The 14,502-nt window shown below is 43.8% G+C and overlaps 1 pseudogene; it reads right to left on the reverse strand.

Moving 5' to 3' along the window:
• Positions 1-9,653: 9,653 nt before the first annotated feature.
• On the reverse strand, positions 9,654-9,905 carry LOC110554963 (small ribosomal subunit protein eS21-like; annotated as a pseudogene).
• Positions 9,906-14,502: the final 4,597 nt, after the last annotated feature.

A 14,502-nucleotide genomic window follows, 5' to 3' on the forward strand; every position in this document is an offset into this window, starting at 1 on the left:
GGGAGACGTTGTCACATATATGCCTGTAGACGATTTTTGTTATTTTTGTAGGGATTACAAAGAAAATGGATACTCGTAGGAAGATACACCCCATGCCTTGAGTGGTTGGGGCAAGAAGTCTTGAAGGTGTCTTAACTTTCTCTACTGGAAAAATTCAAATATACAGTTAGTAGAGAGAATTCTACAATTCCTTCTTCCTCAGCACCCAGCTTCAAAGATAAGCCCCTCAAGCTCACGCTTGTTTTGTTTTCATCCTTACCTGCTCTGCTCCTACCTGCACATGGTTATTTTGAAGCAGATCTCAAGCTATAAAATCACCAGTGGACCCTTCAGTGTGACCCCTTAGGTGCTATTCAGCAGACCTGTACAGTGATGGAAGTATTCTGTGTACCCATTCTGTGGCTCTTGAGAGCTTGAAATCCAGCGGGAGTCACAAAAGAAGTGAAGTTCTTAAGATTTTCAAACTATGGTTTAAATCCAAATTTAATTATCCCTATACCCCGAGAGGCTACCTGTTGGACAGGGCAGCTGTCTGACATAAAGACTCTTTAAAAAACATAACTGGAATATAGCTCATCTGAACACTAATTCTTCCTGACTGTGTCACTGTGCCCACTGGCCAGTATGTCCTCTTTTCAGTCCCTCTCTGCACTGGCCTTACATAACCTCCATTCTACTCTCTGCTTCAAGGGGGACAACTTTTTAAGATTCCACATTTAAACAAGATCAAGGATTATTTATCTCTGAGCCTGGCTTATTTCCTTCATTTCAAATATTTGATTCTAATGCTCAGAGTTTCCTGAATATAGTGTAACTATCTTTTAAAAACCATGAATTTGACTCTAAATCCACAAATGTTGTGGTCTAGCTCCTAGGCCTTTGAAGTTCTTTAATATAACAATTTGAGGAGGTTACATTAATTTACATTTTATATCAATGTGTGTAGTTTTCAATCATTTCAAACTATGGATATGATTTTTTATATATCAGGGATTTTTCTGAGTGTTAGAATTATATTACAATACTTGTTGGTATTAAACCATGTTTATACTGGGGGGGTATCTAACAGAGCTCAAGCTGGCCTATATATAAAATATATATTTATATAAAACATATAATATATATCTATTGTAAGAGTACAGATGGAGACCAGAGAATGAACATAAGGATGTCTTCTTCGGTCACTTCTTTCATATATATATGTATATAAGATATATATTATATATATCTTTACATTGATCTACAATAAATATATACATTATATATTTATTATATATTATTATATTATATATAATATACAATATATATTATATATCTTTACATTGATCTACAATAAATATATATCTTATATATATCTTATATAGTAAGTTTATATATTATATAGAATATAATTTATTATAATATATAAATATAATATTATATAACATATACTAATTTATATAAATATATATACATATATGTCATATATATTTATATAAGAAGTGATTGAAGAAGACATCCTTACATTCACTCTCTGCTCTTCATCTGCACTCTTGCAGGCAAGCACACTTGTATGCACAGGTTCACACTTGTGTATACCACAAGCACACGTATGCAAAAATTTTGGTTTAGGCTGGTTCCTCAAAACAGAAATTATGTTTAACAGAAATTACATTGGCAATAAGTAATCTCTTCAGGAAATGTCATAGGAAATTTTACAACACTGTATCATGGTATTTATTGGTTCCCCTTTTCTCAAATTCGTCTCACACATATTAAAGCAAAATTATTCATAAAACCACATTTACTGAAGTCTCTGACAGACAAGCACAAGATGTGAAATGAAATAGAAATTAAGAAATGGTATTTCCTCTACTACCAGGCAAGACCAATTTCCTCTATCAGTTGTGGGGGTGGAGGCTGACTGATGTTTGCTCATCTCGCCCCTGCTGCTTCCATCTCCTTTGCATTTTCATTATCTTGGTTTCCAGTGCTGACAGCGTCTCAGCTTTCTCTTCTTCTAAATGTCAGCACCTCTTTTCCCCACCCACATTTACGCCCGAACCCATTCTCAGTAAACGGGTCTTTACTGAAGGTTTCTCTCTATGCCGAGCATCGCTGGAGAAATATTACAAAGCAGGTGTTTGATTACTCTTAACTTCCCTGAGACTTAGGCTCTGAGGGCTGCTTTCCTGAGAGAAGGCGGCAAACTGTTTGTAGAGGGGATGGGATGGGAGAGCAGGACTGTGTGAACGGATGAAATGATTGACATCTATTTATGTGGCCAGCAAATAATACCTGTCTGCAACCTTATCACTACACTTTGTTCCTAGAATTGGGATGTAGGTGTGTGTGTGTGCTTCTTGATACATGTGGAGGCCAGGACTGAACATTTGGGAACCAGTTCTTGCCTTTCCCCTTGTAAGGCAGACGTCCCTTATTTCTGCCACACTGGGCCTGGAGCTTCTGAGTGAGTCTCTTTATTCTGTCTCCCATAGTGCTGCCTGAGTCCTGGCACCACAGATGCCCACCACTACAGCTGATTGTTCACACTAGTGAACTCAGGATGCTGGGCTTGGATGTTGAGAGCGCCTACCTGCTGGCTGAGTTCTCGCCCCACACTCCAGGTAGTTTATTTCTAAAGGAATGAGGGAATTTGAATCTCACAGGCCTGAGCTGAGAATACTCCCAGGGCAGATTAGCCATTTAATGACTCTGAGACCCAGAGCAGACCTGTGTAATAAGAATATAGGAAACAGGGACACTGTGTTGTACAAGAGAAAAGGTGTACAAGAGAAAGCACCAGGAGTGGAGAAAACACTTCATAGAAATTGGTGCCTGAGCCAGCCCTTCCCCCCTCATTTCCTCTCTATGATCATGATTAGTTTGGAGTTCTCTATTCCACTGAAGTAGCAGAGAAATGTTCTGTGAGACGGAGACACGTGGACTGAAACTTTGGGGCCAGAGAAAATATTCTGGAGTGATCCGACCGTCAAGGGCATGCATATCTCCCCAAGCCCCATCAAACTGACATTCTTGTGGTTCAATTTAAAATACACTTCCCAGAGGAAAAGAACTACCAAAGTTTTCCTGGGTTAGAACTGGTGAGGTAGGGCTTTCTTGCTTTTCAATATTTGAATACTATTGAATAGAATTTTTCAGGATAGTATGCTGCTTAGAAATGGCTACGCTTCCTTGTATCGGCGAATTTAGAGTCATCTATAGATGTGTTTGTTTTTTTTACAAGCCTAAAAGTAAATGCTGAGCAAACGCATCTGAACATTTAAAGCTTTCTTGAAAACAGATTGATTGGTACTGTGACGGGAGACAGAAGCCATGCTGATTGTTTAACAGAGAGAATTTGATCAGAGGCCAACAACCAGGCAAAAGTGAAGGATGAAAAACAAAAACGAAAGAACACAAAGATGACCGTGTGGGCATCTAGTACCAGAAGCAGCCATCATGACAGGGCCTAGAGGAGCAGAGAAAAGTGGCCGAAAACAGGTCTTAGGTAACTAGAGAAGGGGCTCTGGAGAGGTCACACTCGGGCCTCCACAGCAAGGATGTGTGAGCTGGGCAGGGAACGTGGCTCAGTGGGAGAGCACCTGCCTGGTATGTGCGGCAACAAGCTCCAGTCTCCAGTGCTGGCAGGGGAGAGGGCTGCTGCAATGTGGCTTACTTAGCTTGAGCTGTGGCCTCCAGGTTGGAATAATGGGCCCTGTAAGCCAGGGACCAAAGCCCTGATGGATAGATGCTGCCTCCTTAGTATGTGTGAGGTTAGAAGCGTGATGAAGGTGGTTTTGTAAGCACCGGAAAACATGCAGATTGGAATCGGCTGCCAGTGCGGGCCTCGTGCTGTGCTCCGACCGAAGCTGCAAACACACATCTTTCTTCCTTCTCCTGCCTGGCAGATACAGCTGGCATCTGGACGCTCCCAGGACCAGAACTGCACAGTAAATAAGGAAGGGTGCCAAGATATGATAATTCAATATCAAACTCCTTTAATGATGATAGACCTCTCCGCTCAAAGACAAGGTGGGTTGGGGGGGTTGATAGTTTTCCCTCCCCTTTCTTCCCAGCTCCTCATTCAAGACTAGGAAGATTTTCCACGGTGTAACGAGAAGTGCAGCTCAGTGATTTCCTTCCACGTTGCCAAGATGCCAGTGCCTCTGAGACACCAAGTGGCTTCAAGACGTGTGTATGTCACATGGTGATAAGCTGTCCATACTTATGCTGGATGACAGAGAATTGCTTTTCACCTTGTCTCATGATGCTATTAAGCACTCTCCATAGTTTCATTTAAAATATTTTTCTTTGTTCTCGTCCTAGGGCTGGAGATTGAACCGAAGCCTTGCACACGCTAAGCAAACTGCTGCTGAGCTGTACCGCCAGTCAAAGAAAGAGAATGTCATCACGCAAACTTAGAAGGAAAGACACTCCTTAATGAATAGTTCTTCGTTTAATTATTTCACTGTTTGCAAAACTGCCCTGTTGAAATACAAATATTGAAGGACAAAAATAAAGATATGATACTCTTACATGTTCACAGACTTTGAGCTATTGAAAGCTTCCTATGAGGGGGGTCATGATGAACACTATGGAGGTCATTCAGTCTTCCCTGTGGGTCCTTAAGGTGAGGCCCATTTTTCATCTCCATAATACATTCAGGAAAGTTAGTACTGGTGAAGATCTATACCTAAGGTCACACAGCCAAGTAGCAGAGCTAAGCCCGGAAACCAGGTCTTCTGATAAAAAACATCTAGAGAGGTTTTGTGGTCACTCATATCTTCTCTGGAATCCATTTCACACGGTCCTTGCATGGGTCCAGGCTCAAGGTATGGGCCATGAATGGGCCCAGGCTACTGTAATTATCATTTGATCCTGCATTCCTAGCCAAAGCTAACTTTCAAGATCAAACTTACGTAACTTTCATAGAACCCGAATACATGTTCTTTCCTGCCCTTGTGTTATTTGAGTTGTAATCTTAAAATGAACAAATCCCTTTCAACTTGAAATATTGTTTTTCTTCCTTGCGTGCCTTCTGTTATTCACATTCTTTGCAAACAATCCTTGCTTTAAATGTCCAAAATCCCTGCACCCTACTTCCAGAGAATACCCCTGATAGACTGAAACGGTCCACACTGCTGGAGCTCAGTGTCACGCCACCACTGCTGACGGTGGAGGAGAGGTGTAAATGTTTTTGCCCACCAGCTCGGTCTGTTTCACACGTTGTTGGTCAATAGACTCATCTGGGGCTAAGCCCGAGCCTAGAAGGTGAATTTCTCTGCCTTTTTTACTCCCTTGCCAACACTGCGTTCAACAGAAGCAATGTGATATTTTATCCTCTTTAATACTGCTGGCATTTCTTGGTGGAGACAACTCACAACACAGACAGGGAGGGGATCCGTGGGAGGTGCAAACACAAACACAGTGAATGCAAAGCCCTAAATAAAAAGTCTCCATTATTGATGCTGGCATTCAGTTTTGGAGCCATTATGAGGTTACCTTTGCTGTGCTCCTTTATGGATTAAGAAAAGCAGAGGCAAAGATGCTATCACAGCTGGCCAGCTGCGCGCAGAACCACAGCTTGAGGAAATAGTCTGTTGACTCCTGTTTCAGTATTCCACTACCTCCTGGCAAAATGAAACCGTGTGTTTCATTCTTTATTTGTTCAACATGTATTTAGCCAGCGCCTTCTCTGTGCTGAGTTTTGGAGAATGTGGTGAACAGTGGGGTTACCTGAAGTCATTTTTGTGGAGGAATTTAAATTCAGAACATGGCTGCTCTGGCAAGAGATCACATCCAAACACCTTCTAGGTCTGTGTGGACTGGCTGGAATACAGGAACACCTTTAATCCAGGAGACAGAGGCAGGCGGATCTCTGAGTTCAAGGCCAGCCTGGTAACAGAGCAAGTTTCAGGCAAAGAAAAGCTTAGGTTCAGGCATGGTGGTACGCACCCTTAATCCCAGCACTCAGGAGACAAAGGCAGACCTCTGAGTTCTAGTCGGTTCTGTTCAGACTGGTCAGTTGAGTCAGTGAGGTGAGAGGCAGTGCAGTGGAGTTGAGTTCGTGGTAGCTCAGTTCGTGAAATTTGAAGGCAGTTTCTATCGGCACAGTTTTACAAAGAGAGGTTGAAGACAGAGAACAAGCTAGACACAGGTGAAGGCACAATGAGCCAGAGAATGAGAAGGAGCCAGAAGATTAGAACGGATTGCTAGAGTTAGTTTGAGGCCAAGCAGTGCAATTCAGTGAGAAAGCTGAGAGAAGCCAGTTAGAATCAGTCAGCTTGGAGTGGAGTTTGAGCCAGAACAGCTGAGTTGAACCAGCCAGCCCAGAGCGCAGAAGGAGCTAGAAAGGGTGAGCTTATTCAGCAGTCAAGTCCCAGAGGCTGAAAACACTCTAGGCCTAGATTAGACTGTATGGAGGCTAGAAGCTTCTAGTACTGGGCCTAGGGTGGCAGATGGAGGCCGTAAGCCTGGGAGATAACAATTCAGGCAGGCAAATAGAAGATACTTCAACACCCCTGCTTTTCCTTTTTATGTCTGCACCCTCCTTCTTAGTTTCTTATTTTCCATCAGCACCTTTTAGTTCTCGAACTCCCTGAGTGAATCCGGCTTCCTGTTTGGCCCCTTTGTATACAATGCTTCTCTAGTGCTTCAAACAAAAACAAAACAAAACAGAAAAAACACTGCAGTAAATTTTTGTGATTATACTAAAATGTTATTTATTGCTTACCTGAAACTCAGATTTAAGTGGGTATCTTTTATTTAGGAATTTTTTAAGAAATACATCTTGTTAATTAATTTCAAAAACAATATATAGGAGATTGCTTTTCAGTTCAGGGTAGCCTCAAACTCATTACGTAGTCAAAGCAGACCCAGCCCTGTGATGATTCTCCTGCCCCAGCCTCCTGAGTGCTGCCAGGGCGCACCCTACGAGCCCCAACTTCTGTTTATCCACTCTCGCTCCGACCCTCTATTTCTTGAAGCACCAGTGTTTTTCACAATCCGCCTGTCTGCTCAGGCCTCTGCTGTTTTAACCTGAAGGAGGCCCACAGCCTCCGGGGCGCCAACCGGAAGTGAAGCGGCCATGGCTGAGGCGGTAGGTGGGCAAGGTCTAGGTCAAATCAGGGGATCTTGTCTCACATCTCCTTTCTTTGGAGGTCCCCATGCATTCATGTTCCATTTGTTAAACTGCAAGTTCCCAGGACATAGGGACACGGTTCCGTCCCTTCCAGTCATTCAAGTGCAGTGCCAAGCATGGCCCGAGCCTGAAGTGAGCTTGAGCAGGTCCTTGGAGAGGTTCTGTGTAAGGGGTGAGAGAGACGCGAGGCTGGTTTTCACCACATTCATTGCTTGTGAATGCCAGCATTTTGTGTTTGTGTTGGGTGCTTTGATGTAAGTGTATTCATTTTATGTGTCTTTCCTAGCTGGAGCGTAGAAGCATCCTTTACTAAAAGGATCCTGATATTGGCCCTTCGGTAAGGTACTTAGGGGAACACTCCTCTTTGAAGCCCTGTGGGCCCCCTGCAGGCAGAGCTTCACACATGCCATCCACAGAGTTGAAGGGAAGTTATAGGAAAATCAGCGGAACCAACCTTTGAACTTTCTGGATCAGATATATGAGTCATTAAATGGAGAAAATATAACTGTCTGCTGTTGTATTTTTTTGTTACAGATAGCTGACCCTGCTGCTGTTGTCCAGGCTCAATACCAATGAAGGCACTCCCATTCTCCCTGCCCATGGCCCTGGAAACAACTTTGCTACTTTGTTCTTAGAAGATGACTCATTGATCTTGCTAAGATTAGAGTACTGGAATAATTAAAAAAAAAAAAAAATCCAGTAGTTTAAGCAAAATGAATGCCCTTTTATTGCATAAAGAAAATACAGAGACGGGCTGTGTCATAATAAGTGGGTTTTGTTGTTGTAGGTGTAAGGATTACTCCCAGTCACTCTGCCTCAAACAATAGTGAAGTCCATAGACCACCCCCATGGTCCAAGACAGTTCACACAATTATGTGTCCGTATTCCAATAAACAGGCTAGAAGAAAGGACAAAGGTATTGTTAATCTGATTTCCTTTCAGGGAATCCATGGAAGTCTCATAATCAACTCGTTCAACAAATATTTTTAAAGTACCAATGTATACCATGTACCATTGGTACCATACAAACACCTAAGTTAACCTGGACTGATTGGGAATTTCAGCCACATGGTTGGAATTGGCTGTAAGGAAGCTACGTGAACTGTCCCAGGTAAAACCAGAACTTTCCCCACTAAGGTGGAAAAGGTAACTGTACAGACAACCAGCAATCCCTGTGGCATTGCCATCCAAAGAGAGAAATAACATTTACATGGAGCATCCTGTCCTAACTTTATTTAGGTTCGTATTTGTGTATAAAGAAAAGAAGTTTATTTAACACACAGTCTTGGAGGCTTAAAGGACAAGATTGGGAGTCCCTATCTGTTTAGCCAATGAATATATACAGTGAAAAATGTGCAAATGACTCTCATTTTTTACCATCTGTATTATCCTTCTTTTCAATGATAAAGAATTACTTATCATTCTTAATCTTCCTGAATCTAATATACTAGTTTTCATTTTGTTTCTATTTTAAAATTATAGTATCAGACAACATGTAAAAATATTCATTTGTGGGTGCTATTTTTAAAATCTTTTTAAAAATTAATTTCTTAAGCCTCTTCCTTCCTTCCTTCCAACACCGACCCTAGGTAGGAGAGAAAGAAAGTTGGAAGGGATAGGGGACATAGACCTCTTTAGACTTAGTTCCTTGGGGCAATTCCAATCTTCAGAGTCAGGATATCCAGCAGTCCAGCAAACCAGCAAATGCAACAACAGCATGAGCAAGCAGCTGCCTTCTTCCTCCTTGGACTCCTGGAAATGTCTTTCTTCTCCTCTGTACTCTGGTATTTACACCCTCTCAGGGTCCTCAGAATTAAACTAACAGCAGCTGGCAGAGAAAATATCCCTCTCCGAGCCACATTTATCAGCTGCGGACAAACGGAAAGCAGCTCCATATCCCACACTTGGGATTAAAACAAAAGCCTGTTTATATAACATAACTTGAGTTTTTAAACCAAAACTTTCACTACATTCATTCATTATTTCCATGCCACTAGTAAAAATGGTTACCGTTTATATACTTATATGTATATTTCTGGAAAACATCATAAAGTAGTTTTCTCCAATTTTTCTATAACACATTTTGATCTGTATCTTCATTGGAAAAATTCCAACAAATTCCCATCAAGTGACCATCTTGACCGCCGAGCCATCTCTCCAGCCCCCAGTGCAGTTACTCTTAAAGTCTTGCAACACAGTTTTGTTTTACGTGTGTGCAGTATGGTGTATGTGTTTATATGCGTTTGTATGTGTGTATATATGTGTGTACAAGTGCTCACCAGTGAAATCATGTGTGAAGGCTGGAGGTCAATTTCTGATAACTTACTTTCTCTCCACCTTATTTTTTGGAGACAGGGTTTCTCACTGAACCCAGAGCTTGCCACTTCCGCTAACCCTGGCCGACAAGTTCTGGGGATCCACCCATGTCCCCTCCTAGTCCTGGGGTGACAGACATACTGTTTTTTGTTTTTGTTGTTGTTGTTTTTTCTTTCTCACTTTTATTTATGACAATATTTCCGATCTCTTCGGGTCAAAAGTTCTTTGAGACAATTCCATCAGCTTTAGCCAACCAGAGACTAGAATCATCAGACTCGCCCATCCTGTGAATGGCTGTGTAGATAAGATAGGTTTTATACTGGCCATTAAACCGGCCTGTGACCTTGTCAGTCTAGGCTACGTTCAACAGGATGGACGCGTGGTCCTTGGCACCAATGATGCGGTAGCTTGCGGGGCATTTCCACCACACTCGTTGGTCCACGAACTCGCCAGCGTCGTTCTGCATGTCCAGGCCGTGCCTACTAGCTGGTCCAGCAGGCGCACAGAAGGGAAGTAGCTCCCAGACATACCGTTATGCCCAGGTTTTACATGGGTGCTGGGGATCCGATTCAGTTCCTGTGCTTGCGTGGCAAACACTTTATTCAGTGGGCCCTATCCCAACTGATCCCAACTGTCATATACTTTACTTACAAATCCAAGTGTTGGGGAATGTGGCTGTTTCAAGTTTTTCCAACATATAATTTGAGTAAGGGATATGTTGAGTCTATCTGGGAAAAAAAGATGAGGAAGAGAATTTGGGGCATGGGCCTGGCTACTCGCAGTGAGTGTAAACCTCTCTATCAAACAAAGATAGGTTAACGTAAATTGCTCTAACTCTAGGGTTTGCGGATAGCAGAAGCCTCTGCAGTGAGGAGCTACGTGAGTTGCGTGCGTCTCAGACCGGAAGCTGTGTGACAGGAGCATGCTCACATCACCTCTCTGCCTTCTAGTTCCCCAAGAGTTTCCTGTGGGTTCCACTCTAGAAACAGGCACAGCTTCAAGTTACGATGTGGCTAACTAATGTCTAGATCATTCTTTCCAAGGCTGATTGGAGAACTGGCCCATCTGCAGCAAGCAAGCCCTTTCAACTGGGGAAGGAGCGCCGTGGCTTTCAGAGTGAGCGAGCAAGCAGCGCTGGCTCCGAGGAGGTGGGACAGAGCCACTGGGCTGCTGGTTATTTTCAGTTCTTCCCGAAACAGGACCGGATAGCACAGGTATTAAGACCAATAACCTACCAATGGGCCTGCGTGAAACTACACAGCTTCTGTATAGCAAAGGACACTATCATTCTAGTGAAGAGGCAGCTTAAAGAACGGGAAGGAAATCCTTATTAATTAATTTTTATTTTATTTTTATTATTTATTTACTTTACATTCTAATTGCAGCTTCCTCTCCCTCCTGTCCTTCTAGCTCTCCTCTCACTTTCCCCTTTCCCCACCCACGCCTCCTCCCCCTATTCCCCAGAAAAGGGGAGGCCTCCTAGATATAACCAGCCTTGGCATATCAAGTCTCAGTAAGACTAGGTGCATCTTCTTCTGTTGAAGCTAGACAAGGCAGCCCAGCTAGAGAAAGGGATCCACAATCAGGCGGTGTGGTCAGAGGCAGCCTGTGCCCACGCTTGATGCCCCAGCTGCACAACTGTTACATATCGTGCAGAGGGCCTGGGTCCATCACACATGCTCTCTGGTTGGCAGTTCAATCTCTGTGGATGAGGTAGGGGTGGGAAGATAGAGGGGGAGAGCGCTGGGAGACTGGATTGGGGGGGGGAGCTCATCTCTGGGATAAGCTAGAAACCTAGGGCAATGGAAACTTCCAGGAATCAATGAGGGTGACCCTAGGTAGGACTCCTAGCAACGGGGGATATGGAGCCTGAGCAGGCCATCTGCAGCAAGACTTCCAGTGGAAGGATTGGAACACCAACCCAGCCACAAAACCGTAGACTTACGTTTTTGTCTTGCCTACAAGATGTGCAGGAATAAAATACGAGTAGAATCTGAGCAAATGGGCCAACTAATGAGTAGCCCAGCTTGAGACCCGTGCTGAGAGAGAGAGAGAGAGAGAGAGAGAGAGAGAGAGAGCCCATCTCTGACACTATTGATGATATTCTGCTGATTCTGCTGTACTTGCAGACAGGAGCCTAGCATAACTGTCATCTGAGAGGCTTCACCCAGTGAATGATGGAAACAGACGCAGAGACCCACAGCCAAACATTAAGTGAAGCCTGGGGAATCCTTCAGAAGACAGAGAGGAAGGATTGAAAGAGCCAGAGCGGTCAAGGACACCACAGGCAAACCCACAGAATCAACAGGCCCATTTTAATTGGATTGTCTGGGGTTTTATGTTTAGTTTTTTGAGTTCTTTGTATATTCTGGATACTAACCCTCGGTCAGACATGTGTCTGGTAAAGGCCTTTCCCCCCGATCCGTAGGCTGCCTCTGTTAAGGTTCCTTTTTAAGTTTCTGTAGAGCTGCATCGGGCTGTTGATGGGATTGTGTTGAACCCTTGAATTGTTTTGGTGGATGACCAGTTCCCTCTTTTACCTCTATCTGACCAAATACCTGGCAGGAAGCAACATAAGGGAGGGAGGATTTATTTGGGCTTAATGTTCAGGGAGTTATTCATGGCCTAGGTGAGAGTCAAGGCTTAGTGGCAGAGCATGAGTAGCTATTTGTCTCATATCTTGGCTCTGTAGTTAGGAGGCAGACAGCAGAGAGGAAGTGGGGCCCGCAATGTGAGATGTCAAGACCAGGCTCCCAGTGACTCACACACTAATGGTTCTTTCTAAAACAATGCAACCAGCACTGGGAGCCAACTGTCCAGATAAATGAGCCAACGGAAGATATTTCACATTCAAAGGACCACAGCAGCCTTCAAGCATCTTTCATGACCAGAAACCTCTTCTCAGTTAGAATCTGACTCAAAACTTCTACATGAAAGGAGAGCTGCTTTAACCAACGGCCATAGCTGATCCCACCCTGAGTCTGTGGCCACTTCTATACGCTAAAGGAAAGAATGTGAGAACTGTCAGTCTCTTCGGACATGCTGTACTGGTTTATATTCAAGCATGCACATGTTCCAGGGCAAGCCAGCATGCGTGGGAGTTGCCAGGCAACAACAAAGAAGGGCTCTTTGTTAGAAGTGTTGGGGGACACGGGCAGTAGGAAATGAAGTGGGAGATGAAGTAGGGGGCTGGACTTGGGGCTTGGGGCACACATTCTGTCATCTCTCATCGCAGGAGCTGGCCCTGGGGGACTCCATCACACCAAAGAACCCAAAACGATGTTGCACGGTATCTCTAGGACAATTTGTCCCTCCCACCTACCTCTGCAGAGGCATTTCCCATTCAGGCCGCCCCCGATCATGAGTACATTCTTTTTTTTTTCTTTTCTTTTCTGGTACTCAGGCTTTATCATCTGACTGACCCACCAGTGAGTCCTGTGCCACAGCAGCACTAGGTCATGTTTTTTAGAAAGTTTGCAAATTCATTTCCGAGAACTGATGAACTAGTTGTTTTCTTATTAAGGATGATGATAGCATAACAGGCAAGAAGAATCATTCATTTGGGAAAGTCTATTTTTGTAGATATTGAAGTACTTAGGAGAATCCATGGTTTCTTTTCTCTAGCTGTATCCAAGGCTTATAAACCCAACAAACCTCCACTGAAAAGTAAGGGTTTAGGGAAAATAGCTTGGGAATTCAATGCCCAGTGCTTTGGAGGAAAAATCTGGAGAGTAGTTGCTGTAAATATGGATTGAGAAATCTTAACTTTTATAACTATCCCTCTTTTAATATGCACTTGCAACTTTTCTCATTACCAAATTTTACATCTCAGCAAATTTGGCATAGTGTCAGTGAGGTGAAATCCCTTGGCTCTCAATGCAAGCAGTTGCTGCTATGATTGTCTTAAAGATGCTTTGGAATGTTTTTATTTTGTATTTTTGTTGTTGTTGTCTTAAAGTCACAGAAAACGTTATCCTTTTAACCTATACCGGGTCTCTCTGTTAACGGCACAGGAAACCACAGTAATTTTATTAGAGTCAGCTACTCAATTCTGAGTCTTTCATCAGTGTCCTAATCTACAGTTAAATAACTCAGGACAGTCTGACTAGCGTGTGGTCCAGTGTTTGAACAGATGCAGGGAAGAGTGAGGAGAGGTGAGATCCTGGACAACAGACATTAGACGCATCCTTACTGTTGCTGGGACTAACCACAGGGGGCAGTTTCTGTGGTCTAGAAGGCCGGACAAGGAGACAACTGGGGCTTACGGGGACGCATAACAACAAAGCTAGCTAACCAGGCCTCCAGACTAAGATGTGCTAGAGTAGGGGGAAGCCAGATAACTATCGGAGGAAGAGCAAACAGGGCTGGTGTCCGGCACCCACAGAAGACTTTCAGAGATGCCAGATCCCATGACCACATGTCTTTTATCAGCCGTATCTGGTTACTCTGAGGCTGCTAGTGTATAGACATTCCATAGAGAGACTACCCTGTGATCTAGTACCCTTGATCCCTATCGTCCCATTGCTCAGAGTACTAGCGACCTGACTGGTCCTCAACCAAGGGATGTGAACCTGGCCGATGATGCTCAGAACCTGTGATTGTGGACAGAGCTTGTGGTTTTGCTCCCAGGGAGAAGAGGAAGAAAAGGAAACTCTGGAAAGCACTGTTGGAGAACTGGCAGCTTCCCGTCACTGGTACACCCTCCTCTCACCCTCCCCTTTTGTCCCTTACCTGGGAGGGGGCTGTACCCTTGGCCTCATCCACCAAGGGTAGAGGTGCAAAATTCCAATCCAGTTTCAGAAAACAGTTATCAAAAATGCCCCAAAGCTGCAGACACACCTGGGTGCGAAAGGACTAACATAAAGATCCTAGGAATGTCTAGGGCACACAGGAGACACACTTATTCTAACACAAGGCAAGGACCAGGGCAGCAAGACACAAAGCAAGGGGAAGATGAGCTTTGTGAGCCACAAAGTGGCTGCTTGGCAAAGCTGCCTCTTCTGGCTCAGGATTTAGGTTGTCAGCCACACACACACCCCCTCTGTGCTCTGATCTGTGTATGG

This window comes from Meriones unguiculatus, chromosome 1 (genome assembly GCF_030254825.1).
Source record: "Meriones unguiculatus strain TT.TT164.6M chromosome 1, Bangor_MerUng_6.1, whole genome shotgun sequence".
NCBI classification, from domain to species: domain Eukaryota; kingdom Metazoa; phylum Chordata; class Mammalia; order Rodentia; family Muridae; genus Meriones; species Meriones unguiculatus.